This window comes from Paramisgurnus dabryanus, chromosome 24 (genome assembly GCF_030506205.2).
Source record: "Paramisgurnus dabryanus chromosome 24, PD_genome_1.1, whole genome shotgun sequence".
Taxonomy (NCBI): Eukaryota; Metazoa; Chordata; class Actinopteri; order Cypriniformes; family Cobitidae; genus Paramisgurnus; species Paramisgurnus dabryanus.
In genome coordinates, this window is record NC_133360.1 from 18,014,514 (window position 1) to 18,023,260 (window position 8,747).

General features: G+C 36.3%; 1 long non-coding RNA gene across 1 annotated transcript; it reads left to right on the forward strand.

The window, feature by feature from the left end:
- Nucleotides 1-2,607: 2,607 nt before the first annotated feature.
- Nucleotides 2,608-5,536, forward strand: LOC135741196 (uncharacterized). The gene is made up of 5 exons (XR_010529365.2): nt 2,608-3,714; nt 4,045-4,142; nt 4,283-4,368; nt 4,449-4,571; nt 4,710-5,536. It is a non-coding gene; the product is annotated as an uncharacterized lncRNA (long non-coding RNA).
- Nucleotides 5,537-8,747: the final 3,211 nt, after the last annotated feature.

Consider the following 8,747-nt stretch of genomic DNA (forward strand, 5'->3'; position numbering starts at 1 on the left):
TGCTCTCATGGCTAACTCTGGAGAAGCAAACGTTAAATCTAAACAGGAACTACCCCCTTGATTAACCTGAAATCTAGTAGGTCTACCATCATTTAACACCACCAACCCATGTTTATCCAAAAATTCTTCTAAAATTACCCCATTTCTATCCCGAAAACTACTGCCCCATAAATCACTGTGCGCGTTAAAATCTCCCACCCATATTACTGGTAGCTCAACCTTATCCATTATTCCTTCTAATTTTTCCTCCTCTAACATTAAGCCTGGATTGTAATAATTAATTACAGTGATTTTCCCCCGATCTGACCAAATTACACCCACTACACATTCAAGTTCAGAATTTATCTCAATTCTTCTATGTTGTAAATCTAATTTTATAAAAGTAGCACACCCACCTCCTGCTCGATTACCTCTGTCAGCTCTTAAAATTTCATAACCTGGAATAACAAAATCCAGGTTTGGTCTAAGCCATGTCTCCTGTACACATATCACATCTGGTCGCTCTACAAAAGCATCAACAAATCTCTTAAATTCCTGCCCATTGGCTACTAAACTCCTAGCATTCCATTGTAATATATAAAACATATTTAATACTTAACCCATTTCGTCCTCTGATGACTCACGTCTTTCCCCAGATTTACCTTTCTCTCGAATGAAAGGAGCTTGCTGGCTTCCTCATATCCTCCATGCATATACTTATACAGCGTTTCTGGATGTATACCTTTGATCCCTAGAAATCTATCCGCCACCGCAACTACTTCCCTTGCAACATCTGATTTATTCTTAGCTCTCTCTATAATCCTCCACACAGCTTCTGAAAAAAAAGCTAAAAATTCTGTCTTTCTGATAACGATGTAATTATCGGGCGTTTTCTCCCACATCTGTTGTTGTTTTTCCGGGCCTACTTCATGACCAGCACTTGTTCTCTCAATTCTTTTTAACGCTTCTGCATATGACAACTTATTCTCGTCCCTCATCTTCTGTACTGCTTCAGCTTTTGCATGGACTGGGCATCCCCTAAATGCAGCTACATGACAACCCCCACAATTACAGCATTTGATCTGACTTTTACATTCTTTAAAATCATGATCTTCGCTACATTTCCCACACCTACGTTTACCCTTGCAAGCCACTGCTACGTGCCCGAATCTCTGGCAGTTAAAGCATCTTAATGGTGGTCTTTCATACTTCTTAACTCTAAAGCATAAGTAGCCTAACATAACTTTCTCTGGTAGTGTTTCTTCCATGAATGTCAACATTACTGCAGAGCTTTCCCGCCCATCATCTCTTTGCTTTTTCCCCAACCGTCTTGCTTTGATCACTTTCCCTCCTTTTAAGTTGCTTTTTAGATCTTCCTCAGAAATTTCATATGAGACATTATAAATAACTCCCATTGACTCATTATTTCCAGGAATAAATCCTTCTACACCCTTTCCATTTAGGTTCTTTACTTTACAGGCTTTCTTTTGCTGCTCAGAAGATTTACAAATGATCATTAACATTCCGTTTGCCATTGTCTTAGCATGTCTGATATCACCTATCTCTCGATTTATAGCGCTAGATAACTTCAAAGGGCTAATCGATCCAAAACTCCCTTTTCCATCTCTTACTTTAAAAATCACTTTAAATTCTTCATCTCCTTGAATGTTCTCCATCTTCCTACTCTTAACTTGTCTATCTATATCACTATCTGTAGAATTTTCGACTTCCTGAGGGATTTTACGATCTCTTTTCCCTTTTTTACCCTTCATATTCATCCATTCCCCTCCAACTTTCTCAACCCCCCCAGATCCATCCAACATAGGCTGAATGCCAGATTATTCACCCGAAAGTGAAATATAGTTCATTCAGTTTCAATCAAAAACCTGCTGTTCTGGCGGAAAACAAACTACTTCTACCGGAGCGTCCCTCGCGTCCACCAAGTAGCCTACCTGAAAAAGGGAGATGTAAATAAACAAAGTTCCCGCCTCCTCAGAGCGAGCTGACCGATCAATCTAACCCACCAAGAGAGGCGGGACTTAAGGCAGAACAGCCAATCATCAGCCGGTAACACTCAAAGCCGGCGTCATGTTTGAGAGGGGAGGGGGAGAGAATGCAGCGCAGCGCAGCATACAGAGCGGCCAGAGAAACGGAGGAGCGACTTTAATAAGGCGTTCTTGCAAAACTGCATAAAAAGTGTGGGTGTTGAACCCAATTTTCAATTTCAATTTCAATTTAAAGAACTTTATTAGCATGATTGTGTCACTTACAATATTGCCAAAGCATTATACATAAAACGAGAAACATACAATAACACAATATTAACAAACATTAAGGTGCAATTAAGCTAAGGTGCTGGGTGATGGATGAAGTACTACTGCAAATAAAATAAAATAGAATCAGAGGATATTTACAATATAAAGTAGACTTTGAAATATAAACATATGAAGTATACAAATGTACATTTATGGGGGCAGATGAGAGGTTAAATAAAAATACTGTACAAGATCAGGGCTGTGGATTATTTCTGATGGTGTGTAACTGATAAATGAATTTAGCAGCAGCTGATGGGTGTCTGTCTTCCCCCAGTTACATCTTCATTTGATCTGAATCTGAAGAGCTATGAAACTCTGGTACACAGCAAAATCACCAGTGTTAAATTTTCAGGGATGGTGTTAAATACACAGTGTTGATGCTGTTTTAACACTATCTGGTAATAAAATAACACTGCCATTGCTAGGCCAGTGTTATATTCACGACAGTGTCAGTGTTAAACAAGGGTGTTATCAGATTTCACTCTGAGCGGTGTAAATCAAGCCACGCCTCCACTAAACATTTCCTGTCAGGGATTTTACCGCCATTTTCTTTCACAGGAGGACTGAAGAGATCAGGTAAATCAGTCTCATAATATTCACATGGTTTAGCTAAATTAAACTGTTATTTCTCTGTCTGACTCTACGCAGCCATATGCCAAAAAACCTAAATAAGATATTTTTCCCATTTTATTTCCCCTTTGTTCGTTATTTGGTTCAGTTTAATCAGAGCTACCTTGTGTTACGTTGTTCCCTTGTTAGTTTAGTATAAAGTTAAACTGCTAGCTAAAAGTTTAAAACCAAGAAGGATAATATTAACAGGAGATATGAACGAAAGAGTTGAACCATGATAAAACGCGACATGCACTACAAATTGAAGGTATGAAATTAAGTTAAATGAAAGCTCGTTTATTCACCATATGATGCTTGTTATAAGGTAATCATATAGGCTAGATACCGTGAGTTAACGAGGTCGTTTACATGCACGTGAGTGCACGGATATCGGTTAATTATTCAAATGACTGAAAAACACGGAGAAAACCGCAACCGCATCGTCATGTGTTTTTCTAAGATGTATGCAAACAGGGGAAATATCGCCAAACCAACAATTAATTTGACCAAAACCTCACAATATATCATCATTTGTATGCACAGATTGGATGCATTGTGTGTTGTAAGCTTTTCGTGGCGCTAGATGTCAGACAGATGCAAATGGCAAATACACACGAAAGTGTAAAACGTGTATGGCGAACATTTGTTTTTTTCTGTCATTATAGATGCTAGTTTGGTGAAAGTTCACACTGAGTGCTTCAAATCATTCAGAAGAGATGCTGTTTTTAGGGCAGTTTATTAAAGAAGACCTGACATGGATGACTTCCAATGAGAAACGACTGCTAATACTTATATAAATTCATTACAGAAGGTAAGTTTATATATTTATACATATAAATCATTTTATTTGACATAACTGAACAGTTAACCAATCTTTTTAGTATATGTAGTTTTGTACATATTATTATTATTATTATTATTAATCTGGAAAGAAACTCACATGACCTGCTGCCAACTTTAATAAAAATATATTATCTTCTCATACATCGTTTTGCTATTGATGTCATATTAAATAGCAATCAAATTGATTACTATTTTGAAAATGTATAAATGAAGATTCATATATTGTCTTGAGTGCTGTTTTTAATATAAAAAGAATGTTGAGTTTTCAGAATCTTTATTGTCATTTTTTTTGTGATAGGACCCTGCCAGACTATATTTGAATACGGCAAACCCATGAATTCTGGAACTGTTATTCCTTAACCCAGTTTGGAGGATAAGAGCTTACCAACTAGTTATGTGAGTACACACAGTACATTTGTACTGTACACTGTCTCTAACATGATTTATTATACTGAGATGATTTTGATTCAAATAACGGTTAAAACTGCACCCTTTTTGGTATTTTCTTGACTCTTTTTGTCTTTGAAAATCTGCAGAAATATGCTGAGGTGATGTATTGCAAAATAGCCAACATACAACAATATGGATGACCCTCTGTCTGGTCAACAGGAGTTTAAATATGGTAAGTGTACATGGGTTTGCTACTTTTACGGTTTTAAAGTTTAACTGTATACTCATGGTGTTTAAATTCTGTTTTGCTAGGACGGGACAGTTATGTGGCAGCTCTTCCCTAGCTCATTCACCTCTTGCCTTTCATTTGTGAAAGGAAGAAGGAAGAAAGAAGAAAGAGGGTCAATGTGCAACTGAAGCTACTGATTGTGCTATGTAAGTTTTTTAAGTATTTTGTTCTAGTTATTTATTCAGCAGTTAGTTTGCTTGCATTGTTCACCCCATGTAAATGCATACAAGTTCATAAATACACATCAAATACATTCATCAAATACACTCTTTTAAAACACTTAGGTGATGAGCATCAATCCATGCTTTGAGGGGGATGAATCAGCACAGCCCTGCCTGCACTGCGTTGGAAACAGAAGTTGCATCCAGAATTTTTGCATCATTCTGGACCAAAAAGCCATTCCCTCCATGATGAAGACCACTGATGCAGCCTTCCACTACATCATGAGTAAAACAACTACAGAACTAAATACCAGGTTGGAACGTATTTAAGAAAAATGAAACGTCTTTTGAATTGAAATGTCTGTTTTGTTATGGAAAAATCTTTAGTATTGTGAAGGATAAGAATTTCTGCCTGCCAGTAAGGTAATTGCAGTGTTTTATAATGTTCAAGTTTTGAGTAGGGTGGCTAATTTTTTTTAAACTCTCATTTGATTTATTAAAGACCTTATAATAAGTGGTTTTCATGTCACTGCGCTGTGGTATAAGATAACTTTCATTATTCCATACTGTATTCTGTATTCTAATTGTAGCTGAGGTATTTAAATAAGCAGTATTAAATGCAAAGTGTTGTGTGTATCAATGTAAATATTAAATGTGATATACTTTAATAAAAAGAGGTTTTGCAATATTTCTTGTCATTTGTCTTTTATAGAAACAACCCATTAGCAACAAAAGTGGCTATTAATCAGTATTTTAACACTTAACATTGTTGAATTCACATTACACTGGTGTTGACCTTAAATTAGGAGTGTTAATTTTTAACACTGTATTTCTGTGCCAACACCAGTGTAGTGTGGAAACAACAATGAATAGTGTTGAACAAAGTGTAAAATGTAACAATATTGAGTGTTAAATTAACATATAATGAGTGTTGTTAAATTAACACTACACTTTTGACTAAATTAACACGGTGTAGTGTGGACACATATACACACTTTTCCAGTGTTAAATTTGACACCCTGGGTGTTATTTTAACACCAGTGATTTTGCTGTGTATGAGCTTTGAGATTTTGTCAAAGTGTTTTTCTCTAAGCTCTTTATATTTACCACAGTAAAGGAGAAAGTGTGTCTCTGTCTCGATCTCACCACTGTCACAATGGACACAGATTCGCTCTTCATTTGGGAGCCATGTTTGTCTATGTCGGCCTTTCTCTATTGCCAGACTGTGATCACTGAGTCTGTATTTAGTGAGGATTCGTCTCTGCTTTACATCTCTAACTGTGGAGAGATATTCTGACAGACTGTATTTTCTGTTTAGTGCCCGATAACATTCTAGTTTACTTTGGTTTTTACTTTCATTATCCCAATGATCCAAATATAAAGTTTGACTTTCTTTAATGATTTGGTTTATTGTGGTTTGTTTGCGTTTATTAGTGCTGGTCTGGAGTTTTAGAGCCAGTTGACAGATGGGACTGGTTTTAGGTCTCTTCTCTTGAGTTTTAAGGGCTTCATATTGAAGTGTGTTCGGGGGACTTGAGTTTAAGTGTGACCAGAATTTAAGGGAGCGTTTTTGGATGTGTATTATTAGGGGATATCTGCCTAATTCAGCCCTGCATGCATTAGTAGGTGTTCTTCTCTGAACTCTTAAAATATTTCTACAGAATTCAGCATGCAGGGATTCCATTGGATGTTTGTCCCATTTGGAGTAATCTGTTAGGCATTGTGGACCCCAAACCTCACAACCGTACAGAGCTATGGGCATTATTACACTATCAAATATTTTACACCAAACTGTAGCAGGAATGTCTGTTTGTTTAAATTTGCCTTTGATGGCATAGAATGCTCGTCTAGCTTTCTCTTTAAGTGCATTTACCGCGAGACTAAAACCGCCTGATGCGCTGATTTTTAACCCAAGATAGTCATAGTGTAAGGTGTGTTCTAGTGCAGTGTTTCCCAGAGTAAATGTGTATCTGTTATCCTGTAATCTTGCTTTTTTCTGGAAAATCATAATTTTAGTTTTCTTCAGATTGACCGTCAGGGCCCAATTTTTTTTTTTTTTTTTTTTTTTTTTTTTTATTAATTTTAATTCTTACTACAAAAAACAAAACAAGAAAAGGAATACATGACATACATTACAAACAAAAACAACACAGGAAAAAAAAAAAAAAAAGTGGCAGTTCAAAAAAAAGCAAATAGAATACTCAGAATACACAATTCAATCTTTAAATATGTAAAAAAAAGAATAATAATAAAAAAAAAATTAAAAAGAACAGCTGAAGCATAGAATCAGTCTTCATCTAAAATTACCACATGGTCCTTGACATATTGTTTGAAAGGATCCCAAGTTATATTGAATTGGTTAAGCGCACCTTTCATGGAGTACCTAATTTTTTCCAACTTTAAAAAAAAAAGGACATCGTGAATCCATTGCTTAGAGGATGGTGGTTTCTCGTCTTTCCATCTCATCAATATCAGCCGTTTAGCTAAGAGCATAGTGAAAGCTATACAGTGAGTCTGTATTTTAGTCAGTTTATATGAAGCAGGAATAACTCCAAAAATTCCTATCAGAGGACAGGGGATAATTGACTTTCCTAGAAACCCTGAAAGAGTTTCAAAAACAGCAGACCAAAAGTCTCTAAGCTTTATACAGGACCAGAACATATGTGCATGAGAGGCTGGAGTATCCTTACAGCGGTCACAAATAGGGTCTAAATGTGGGAAGTGTCTAGATAATTTCAACTTTGTCCAGTGCACACGATGAACAATTTTACATAACAGAAATCCATGTCCCGCACAAATAGAGGACTTATGTATCTTACTTAAAATTAAATCCCATTCCTCCTCTGATATAGCCCTGTCTAAGTCTTCCTCCCACGAAGCCTTTATTTTTGAAAGAGAAACATAGGTTGGAGTCAAAATTTTACTATAAAGTGTTGATATAATGCCTTTCCAATCTAAAGGGTTCTCTAGTAAGTAGTCATATGGGGAGCAAGAAGGTGAGGCAGGGAACTGGGAAAACATTTTACGTACGAAATCCCTTATTTGAAGATAACGAAAAAAGTTATTCCCAGAAATATTAAACTGTTTGGATATCTGCTGGAATGAGCAAAAAGACCCTTCCTGGTATAAATCACTGATTTCCCGAATACCTTTTGAATACCAACATGAAAATGATTTATCAGTTATTGAGGGACTAAAAACATGATTGTTACATATGGGAGATTTGGGAGACATAGATTGCCAGCCAAAATAACTTCTTATCTGCTTCCATATTCTTAATGTAGATCTGACCAACAAGTTTCCTGTAAATTTACTGCAGGGAAAAGAAAGAGGGGCATAGACCAAGGCAGCCAAGGAAGAAGGTAGACATGAGTTAGATTCAATCATTAACCAAGATAAAGCATCAGCACCAGGATCTTCATACAACCAATGTAGAATAGGACGAATGTTTGAAGCCCAGTAATAACACTGAAAATTTGGCAGGGACATTCCTCCAAATGGCTTAGGGCGTTCTAAAAGACTCCTACTCATTCTGGCAGGTTTACCATTCCAGATAAATGAAATGAGAGCACTGTTAAGTCTATCAAAAAAAGAGCGGGGAATAAATATCGGAATACACTGAAAAAGATAAGTAAACTTTGGAAGTACATTCATTTTGATAGAGTTTATGCGACTTACAATTGACAGTGGTAATAGAGCCCAACGTTTTAAATCATGTTCCACTCTTTCCAGTAAATAAATAAAATTTTCTGTAAAAAGTTTAGAGAAAGTGTTGGTCACACGTACACCAAGATATGTAAATGATTGCGAGACTTTAAATGGGAATGATGAAAAACAAAAATCTCGGGCTGCCTTATTAATAGGAAAAATTTCACTTTTCTGTAGGTTCAATTTATAACCTGAAAGCTTACCAAACATGTCAAAAGTATTCAAGACCTGGGGTAGAGATTTTAATGGATCAGAGATGTATAAAAGCAGATCATCTGCATATAAAGAGACTTTATGTTCTTGGCCTCCTCTCATTATGCCAGCTATTTTTACATTTTGACGCAGGGCAATGGCCAAGGGCTCAATTGCAATGGCAAATAAAAGAGGTGAAAGAGGACACCCTTGCCTTGTACCTCTATTAATTTTAAAATATGCTGATGAAGTATTATTGGT